Source organism: Triticum dicoccoides, chromosome 6B (genome assembly GCF_002162155.2).
Source record: "Triticum dicoccoides isolate Atlit2015 ecotype Zavitan chromosome 6B, WEW_v2.0, whole genome shotgun sequence".
Classification (NCBI taxonomy): Eukaryota; Viridiplantae; Streptophyta; class Magnoliopsida; order Poales; family Poaceae; genus Triticum; species Triticum dicoccoides.
Window position 1 is genome coordinate 533105617 of NC_041391.1, and position 9735 is coordinate 533115351.

The following is a 9735-nucleotide window of genomic DNA, read 5'->3' on the forward strand; positions in this document are numbered from 1 at the left end:
GACGCGCTACCTGCGCTCATAATACCTGGGGGCTTCTTTACCAAGAAGTTTATATCAAACGGGCCTCATGCCCAAAACATGTGTGATGCTTCCGCATGAACCTTTTATACACCATTATATGCATCGGTATGACTTAAGTTTTGGCCAAGCTGGGTTGCCTGGCTCCTGTGCTTACGCCTACGTTCCCGTTCGTTCGGCTAGGTGGTAAAGGGAGCACCTCTGTGATTGTTACTGCCGGGTCAGCCGGATGTGTACCTCGGACTGGGTGACGCCGAAAGCTAGCGTTCTTAAGGGAATATTCGGTCGGTGAACTAAAAGATGATCTTTCGTATTTATTCATTTGCCCCCAGATGCTTTTCTGCTCTTTCCGGCAGTTCGGACATGCACTTTAGGGCATGCCTCCTAGGGAAAGGAACCCCTAACGAAACTATTCTCTCTGGAAGATGTTTCTTACTAACCATGTAATATAACATAACTAGTTGGGCACTTGTCTGCTAAAGCACTTATGACCCCTACGCCTTGTCTCCATGCATGCCCCGGTTCTTACATAACCGAGAGGGTATTCAGACACACTCCGGACTATAGGGTCCAGAGGTCGAAGCGAAAAGGTCCGCAATGACAAACGATCTACAATCCGGCTAGAAGGCATTTTTTATGTCATTTTTACAGAGTCAATTCGACTCAGCATATTCTTCTTCAATGCCATCCAACAGGCGGTCTAATTTACAGTCCTGTTGGGAATACTTTGCAGCCAGCTCCACCTGGCCATATGCTAAGCTGACCGGGATCTCCTTTCCGTCCGGACCTATAGGGCCGACCTCGGCCATGTGGTTTGGGTCAGCCTTCGTGTATCGCGTCTTCACCATGGCCCAGGCCTCCCTGGCACCTTGACGGCAAGACGATATCTTCCACAACCGGAAGCGCTGCCGCACTCCCTCCAGCTTCTTAGTAAGCTCCTCAAGGCCTTCGGGCACGGAGAGGGATGGCCACATAGCCTGGATGACGCTTTGCATTGCCTGCCGAACTTGTTCGTGTAGTTGCAACAGCTCGGGAAGAAGGTCTCCCGATGAACCGGGCATTTCCTCCGCCGGACAACCCGTCAGCAGACCTACAGACATAGCTCTGTCAATCGACTTCCTCGCTGAATTCTTTTTTTGAAGATTCGTTCAAGCACTTACTAAAAATGCCGCGTCAAAGTCGCCGATTCTCCTTCACGGCAGAAGACAGCTGAACACGGACATCTTTCAGTTCCTCGCCCAGCTGTGTATTGGCGTCTTGAAGCTTGTTCTTCTCTTGCCTCACCCTTGTCAGCATGCTCTTGCCAGCCTTTAGTTGGCGTAGCAGTTGTTGCTTGTCCGGATTTACTCCGGCCTCATCTGCATTATTATCGTCAGGGTTGCACGCCTGCCGCATTTCAAAACGGAAGTACCTTTCGAAGCATATATTACCTACGGGCGTCCCCTTGACATTCTTTGAAGTGGACAATGCGGCCTCGAGCTGAGCCTTGCACTCTTCGAGCTCCTGGGACAATTGCGTGTTCTTCTTTGTAAGACACTGCATATCACATGATCCTTCAAACAATTATCTTCAGTATTTCAAGTCTCGGGGGCTACTGACATATATAACCTTCAATTTTACTTACCTGTATGTCTTTCACATACTGCTCCGTGGCTCTGGCTAGACCATTTTGAGCAGCACGGAGATATGCATCTCCTGTATTAAAGGCGTCCAACACCTCTGGGGAAAAACACGTGTCACGAAGAACAGTCCAGCGATGCCTGTGGTTCAGAGAACTCTCCACCTCTGAATTGGTGGCAGATAGCCCATCGGCGCCCTCTGTCAGAGGAGCGCCCGAGGCGCGTCCCGTGTACGCCTCCGCTTCCGGACCCGACCTCGAACCTTGGCCGGCGGACATAGTCCGGCGGGCTCTCTTCTTTCTAAGAAAATCATGAGCATTAGTAAGACTCAAGGGCATAAACCCTAGGCGTTAAATCCGCATGCCATACCGTTGCGCCGGAATCTCGATCTGGTCCGCACTTCTTTTTTGCCCGCCTGGCTTCAGCGGCCCTTGTTCGCTGCCCACCGTGGGCTCGGCCTTCCGCCTCAAGGATTTACCCTGCGAAACACTGTTAATACACGGCATGCAAGATAAAACAGTAGAATACTGGGACTTCGGTCTTAGTTACCTTGGAAGCTGGAAGTAGTCCGGGATAGTCGGTCGTGATGGCTACTAAGGAGTTATCCTTGCTCAATTGATGAAATACTCCATCAATCAACTCCACGCATAAGTTCGGATCTTCTTGGGAGTCCGGATCGAGGGACCGTTCTGGGTCCTCGGGTTGTGGAGCAGGGATGTTTATTTCCTTCACAGCCTGGCGCAGCTCCTGCGTTTAAAGATTACTAGTCTAAGTACTCAACTACAGGAATTTCAAAAATGGATGGGCAAGTGAAAGTGTCCGCTCACCCAACTAGGAGGATTGTACATAGAGAATCCACCTTCCGGGTTGACACGAAGGAATTCTTTCTCTTCCCCCTTGTACAGAGCGGATAAGATTCTCGTTAAAGCGGCGGCCGAATCTGGCCCCTTGCGACCGCACCGGGTAGCGTCATCCTCTCCGTTGAAATCCCACATGGGGTGGCCTCTGTATTGAAGCGGCTGCACCCCTCGCATAATGCATATGGCCATGACCTTAATCATGGTCAATCTGGAATGAGCCGACAACCTTATCCGGCTCATCAGGTACAGGACGTCCCTGTCAGCTTCCCTTTGAGGGTTCCGTGGGCGCCAACTCAGGCGCTTCGTCAACGGGGCATTATTGAACTCAGGGAGACCGATCCGTACAGGGTCCGGCAGGGGGGGGGGGTCATCTATATAAAACCACTCCGAGGGCCAGTCTTCGGACGCCCTCTTTGGGGTGCCGGATAGATATCCGGTCCCGGTGATGCGCCATAGTTTGGCTCCGCCCACCTGATAAATAGACCCCTCCTAAGAACGGGGCACAAGGCAAAACAACCTCTTCCATAGCGCGAAATGGGCATCAACACCCAAGAACAGCTCGTAGAGGGCCACGAAGCCCGCGATGTGCAAAATGGAGGCGGGCGTGAGGTTATGTAGCTGGAGGCCGTAGAACTCTAGCAACCCTCGGAGAAATGGATGAATTGGAAATCCTAGTCCTCTCATCAAATAAGGGACTAGGCATACCCGCTCTCCATGAGAGGGGTTGGGAACGCCCTCCGCCTGCTCTCCACCGCTATAGACAGCGATCCCGGCTCGAACTGGGACCATATATGCTGGGGGGAGAAGCCCCTTGTACTGAAGCACTACTAACTTGCTATGCGGGATGGAACACCGCCCCCAATCTTCGGGCTGAGGGCTGGAGGCGTGAGAGGAGGAGCGGCACCGACTGGCCATGATGGAATGGATCTCTGTCAGAGGCGCTCTGATGAAGACTCGCGGAGGGAAGATGGTGTGAATTGGATCTAAATCCCCGTCTCTTTTATGGGCGGCTCATTAACGCAACCGGGGTGGTAAGTCAAAAGAAAACCCCCTGGCTTTTCGCATTCGTTTGACGCGTGGAAGATGGTCATTATGGGGCACAGAAGCTAAGGAGGACAGCACGCACTAGAAGCCAGACACTATTCGACGGATACAAAGAATTTGCAGGAGTACCCGCCTTGCAATGCCGAAGACAACTTACGTGCCAGACTCGTCATCATTGAAGCCTGGTTCGGGGGCTACTGAGGGAGTCCTGGATTAGGGGGTGTCCGGATGGCCGGACTAAGGCCTTTGGCCGGACTCCTGGACTATGAAGATACAAGATTGAAGACTCCGTCCCGTGTCCGGATGGGACTTTCCTTGGCGTGGAAGGCAAGCTTGGTGATACGATATGAAGATCTCCTCCCATTGTAATCGACTCTGTGTAACCCTAGCCCTCTCCGGTGTCTATATAAACCGGAGAGTTTTAGTCCGTAGGACGAACAACAATCATACCATAGGCTAGCTTCTAGGGTTTAGCCACTCCGATCTCGTGGTAGATCTACTCTTGTACTACCCATATCATCAATATTAATCAAGCAGGAGTAGGGTTTTACCTCCATCGAGAGGGCCCGAACCTGGGTAAAAACATCGTATCCCTTGTCTCCTGTTACCATCCGCCTAGACACACAGTTCGGGACCCCCTACCCGAGATCCGCCGGTTTTGACACCGACAGCTAACTTTCGGATTGCATATATATAAACGGCCGAACACCCCCGCATTGTATGCATGGGGGCTGAAGCCAACAATCTGCTCCGGATTTAGGTCCGGAGCTTCTGCAGGTGAGGGAGTCCTGGATTAGGGGGTATCCAGACAGCCGGACTGTATACATCGTCCAAACTATTGAAGCGTAAAGATACAAGACTCAAGACTTCGGCCCGTGTCCGGATGGGACACTCCTTTGCGTGGAAGGCAAGCTTGGCGATCCAGATATTGTGTTTCCTTCCTTGTAACCGACTCCATGTAAACCCTAGCCCTCTCCAGTGTCTATATAAACCGGAGAGGTTGGTCCTTAGAAGGTCGATCACAATTACAATCATACCATCATAGGCTAGCTCTTAGGGTTTAGCATCTACGATCTCATGGTAGATCTACTCTTGTACTACTCATATCTTCAATATTAATCAAGCAGGAAGTAGGGTTTTACCTCCATTGAGAGGGCCCGAACCTGGGTAAACATTGTGTCCCTCGCTTCCTGTTACCATCAGCCTGAGACGCACAGATCGGGACCCCCTACCCGAGATCCGCTGGTTTTGACACCGACAGCAGGGGCGATATTCCGAGCATTGTCCGACAGCAGGTCTAAGCTGTGCTCATCGTGACTGCCCGGCGCTCCTGGCGCAGGCCCGAACCCGTTGAAGATCAAGTCTCCACGGATATCGGTCGTGTAGTTCAAGTTTCCGAACCTGACCTGGTGGCCAGCGGCGTAGCTGTCGATCTGCTCCAGATGGCCAAGCGAATTGGCCCGCAGCGCGAAGCCGTCGAACACAAAGATTTGTCCGGGGAGGAAAGTCTCACCCTGGACTATGTTGTTGTTGAGTGAAGGAGCCATCAAGCCTTGCGGTGACGACATAGAGGAACTCTCAATGAAAGCACCAATGTCGGTGTCAAAACCGGCGGATCTCGGGTAGGGGGTCCCGATCTGTGCGTCTTAGGCTAATGGTAATAGGAGGCAAGGGACACAATGTTTATGCAGGTTCGGGCCCTCTTAATGGAGGTAAAACCCTACTTCCTGCTTAATTGATATTGATGATATGAGTGTTACAAGAGTTGATCTACCACGAGATCATAGAGGCTAAACCCTAGATGCTAGCCTATGATGATCATGATTCTGTCTCTAAGGACTAAACCCTCCGGTTTATATAGACAACAGAGAGGGCTAGGGTTTACATGGAGTCGGTTACAAAGAAGGAAATATAATATCCGGATCGCCAAGCTTGTCTTCCACGCAAAGGAGAGTCCCATCCGGACACAAGACGAAGTCTTGAGTCTTGTATCTTCACGGTCCAACAGTCCGGCCAGAGTATATAGTTCGGCTGTCCGGATACCCCCAAATCCAGGATTCCCTCAGCCGCCCCCTCCCCCCTTGCTCCTTTATATACGGGGGAAGGGGGGCACCTCTAGACACAACAATTGATCTCTTGATCTCTTAGCCATGTGCGGTGCCCCCCTCCACCATAGTCCTCCTCGATAATATTGTAGCGGTGCTTAGGCGAAGCCCTGCGACGATAGAACATCAAGATCGTCACCACGCCGTCGTGCTGATGGAACTCTCCCTCGACACTCTGCTGGATCGTAGTACTGGGGACGTCATTGAGCTGAACGTGTTCTAGAACTCGGAGGTGCCATAGTTTCGGTGCTTGATCGTTCGGGCCGTGAAGACATACGACTACATCAACCGCGTTGTTCTAACGCTTCCGCTTTCGGTCTACGAGGGTACGTGGACACACTCTCCCCTCTCGTTGTTATGCATCACCATGATCTTGCGTGTGCGTAGGAATTTTTTTGAAATTACTACGTTCCCCAACAACGGCGATCACCACCCGACCAACACTTGGCCCCAAACTGTGATCCTTACGGCGATCACCACCCGACCGACACTTGGCCCCAAACTATGATCATTACGGCGATCACAACCCGACCAACACTTGGACCGTGATCCTTACGACGATCACAACCCACTTATCTCATTGTTATTAAGCACATTATTCTTATTACTGTTGACTCATGGTGTGACCTACTTTCGACCTGGGCCCTTATCCGCGAGCACGGCTATCGATAGATTTAATATACACTCTGCAGAGGTTAGTACACTGTACCCACACTACAGAACCCATGGCCTCGCACTCCCATTCGGGTGGACCAACGGTGTTCCGACAAAACCATCCTACTGCCATGACACTCTCCCGGCCACTCCGACTCACTCCCCACTGGGCTAAGTCATGGGTGGCCCCGTGTCTACCTTCAGACACAACGACCACCGCCGTGGCCAAAACATAAACGATCCCACACGGGGATCCGCCGGCTATAACAACTACGGGCACACAAGGTTATGCCTGCTTACCGGGCCAGGGTACAGCACGCCCATAACCTTCCCTCGTTGGAGGTACCGTCGAGAGGCACGAAAATAGACCCAGTTAGGACCGTCCCATACAGGTAAGTGTGGTTGCACTGGTCAGCATCGATTCAGCGGCACCATGACTCAGCCAACAATTGTTCAAGTTCAATTTAATCCAGTTAACTTGAATGCAAATATGCTGAGCCATGATAAAATGCATGAACATGATATCAACATCATCATGAGAGTATCACATAACTTTCCACCATATCAACAATAAATCAGATCCACTGAGCATCACATACTGACTAGCATGACCATCTCCAACATCAACATGTACTGCTAGCAAGCATAAACATAAGAAAGGTAATACTAGCAGGTATAACCTGATCACAGAGTACAAGACAACATAGCACAAAAGTGAACATACAAATCTGAACATCACCGGAACAACGATAACCATCTTTTCAACAAGCAAACATTTACTAAATATTCAAGTTGTAAACCATGGCTACTGCATGACTATCAGGCAAGTGGGTATTGTGGCTTGCCTGGGGATGAAGAAATCACCGGGGAGAAGTGCGAGAAACTCGCGGAACGAATCGCCGAAAAACATTCTCTCTCGGAGGGGGCTGAATAAGGGCAAGGGCATAAAGGTTATTTTCACAGTGTCAAACCATAGTGAAAATGAAATCAACAGAACGGGCTCGACGAAACAAAGAAGTGGGCATTGGTTTCACCTTATTTGGAGTTACGGATAAAAAGTTATGGACATTTTTCTGCCAGGGACCCATCTGTAGTGAAAATCTTTTCAATCAGGGGCCTGAACAAAAAAAGTGAAAGCGTATTTTGGGGATTAAGTCTCCACTTACGCTGACGTGGCGACGACCGGTCAAAGGGGCAGAGGCGGGGCCGGCTTGTGTGGCTGACACGCGGGGCCCGCGGGGCCCACGCTGCTAGTCAACGCCCTCCTCCCGCTCTCCTTCTTCTTCCCCGACGAGAACAGGGGAGGGGCGAGGCAGGGGCGCTGCTGGCGCTGGGCACGGCGGCTCCGGCCGTCTCCGGCCAGGGAGAGGGCACCGGCGGACTCGGGCGGCTGCACCGCGCCCATCCAGAGGGAGAGCTGGCGCCGGGGAGAGCTAGAGTGGAGAAGAGGCCGCGGTGACGGGGACTAAGAGGCGGCGGCTGGTCGAGGAGCACGGCCCTAGAGGGGCACCAGCAACGAGAGGAAGGGCAGGGGAGACTTGTCGAAGTGTGGGGAAGGCAATTGTGGTGGCTAGAGGTGGAGGAGGGCTCGGCTTCGGTCGAATTTAGGCCAGAGGGGGCGGCGGCCATGGCGGCTATGGGGGTCGAGGAGAGCTCCAGGAGCTCAGGCGAGTGCATGGGAGGGCTCCTGGGGAAGTGGTGATGCGATAGGTGAGCTCAGGAGGGCTCGGGGTAGCCATTTATAGCCGGGGCGAGGAGGGGAGGCCGTGGCTTGTCCGCGGCTACGTGTCCGTGCTCCAGCGATGGGCACGTGCGGCCAAGGGTCACGGAGAGGGGTGGCAAGGCGACGAGGGAGGACGCAGACGAGGCTCAGGGGTCACGGAGACGAGGGGAGCAGAGGAAGAGGTCGGGCGCCATAAATGGGATGTCGGCCACAGTGCTCCCGTGGGCGTTCATCGGAGAGCGTCGGCGAGGAAGCTGACGGAGGGGGAGAGGGGTCCAGGGTGAAGAGGACGACGATGCTGAGCTGTTTGACACCTGGGGACAAGCCAGAACCGGCCGGAGCGACGATGCCGAGGCCAACAGTGGCTAGACCACCGTTTTGGCTGGCTGGCCTCGCGGTCACCACTGGCATGGCGCGCTTTGGAGTTTTTACTGAGGCTAAATCATGACTACCGCCTAGTCCTTCCAGCGTGAGTATTACTAAGTTAAATATACAGGCAGAGACAAAGATAGTGGAGTAAACCAAGCTCCACAAGTTTGCTGTGGCAAACTTGGCAACATTCTAGAGGTAAAACCAGAGAGAGTGAATGGTAGAATTGTTGTCTGGGGGGTTTAGCTATGGAGGGACTATGGTCCTGGAGGTTTTGGGGGCAAAGGGATCAAGATTTACTGCAGTTGCTTTGCAACTGCCAAAATGGTCTAGAAATGAAGATCATGATGGTGCACTCACATGGAGTGTCCACTTGAGCTCAAATTTGGCAAAGCTTGATCATTTGGTCATATGAAGATGTTGTAAAAAGCCCATGCCAAATGGCCAAGCCAAAATGGCACTTGCTTCACAAACATCTCTTCTAATCAGAAGCTTGAAATAATATTGGTGATCAAATGGCTAATTGAAATGATGCCAAAATGGGTGGAGAGATGTTTTATGGGTATAAGAATGATCTGGTAATTTATCAGGATTTTTGAATCAATATAAAATATACTTGCTTCACAACCTGAAAATAATGCCAGAATCAAAGATTTGCTCTTGTGCTCACATAGATGATAGGATGGGGCTGAAAATGGGTGGAAGGGGTTAATATGAGCACATTAAGGAGTGTGCAAAAGTTCAATGCATTTGGATACTCCCAGCTAGTACTTCCTTCACAAAGCTTTCTGTTTGACAGAAACTTTGAAAAATCATTGAGGAAGATTGGCTAGGCAAATGAATTTGAACTTGTGCATGGGACAATTATTTGAACATATAAACATGCCAAAAAGGTTGGGAGTCAATAGGAGAAATATAAATGACACTTCCTTCACAAAGTGCCATTCAGGGCAGAATAGAAAAAGGAATATTGGGGAATTATTTTTGAACATGGCAATGAAAATTTTTGCCATATTTGATCACTATATGACCCAAGAAATTTATGAGAATTATTTGGGAATTTTTGGAGTGATGGAAATATAGGTTGCTTCACAACCTAGGGAAATTGGAGTTATTCCTTTAATAGAAAAGGAATATTCCCAATAAAAAGAATATTGGGATTTGGGCTAGGATGAAAATGACAGGGTCTAGGAAAAGATTTTGGGAATGACAAGCCACTCTGGAAGCAAAGAAGAGGGCATCTTCTTCAGTTTCCAGACCATAAAGCCACGAAAAAGAAAAACTCAAGCAAAAACCTCGGAAAAACAAAAGAAAAAGAAAGGGCCAAAAATTAGGCTGTCACA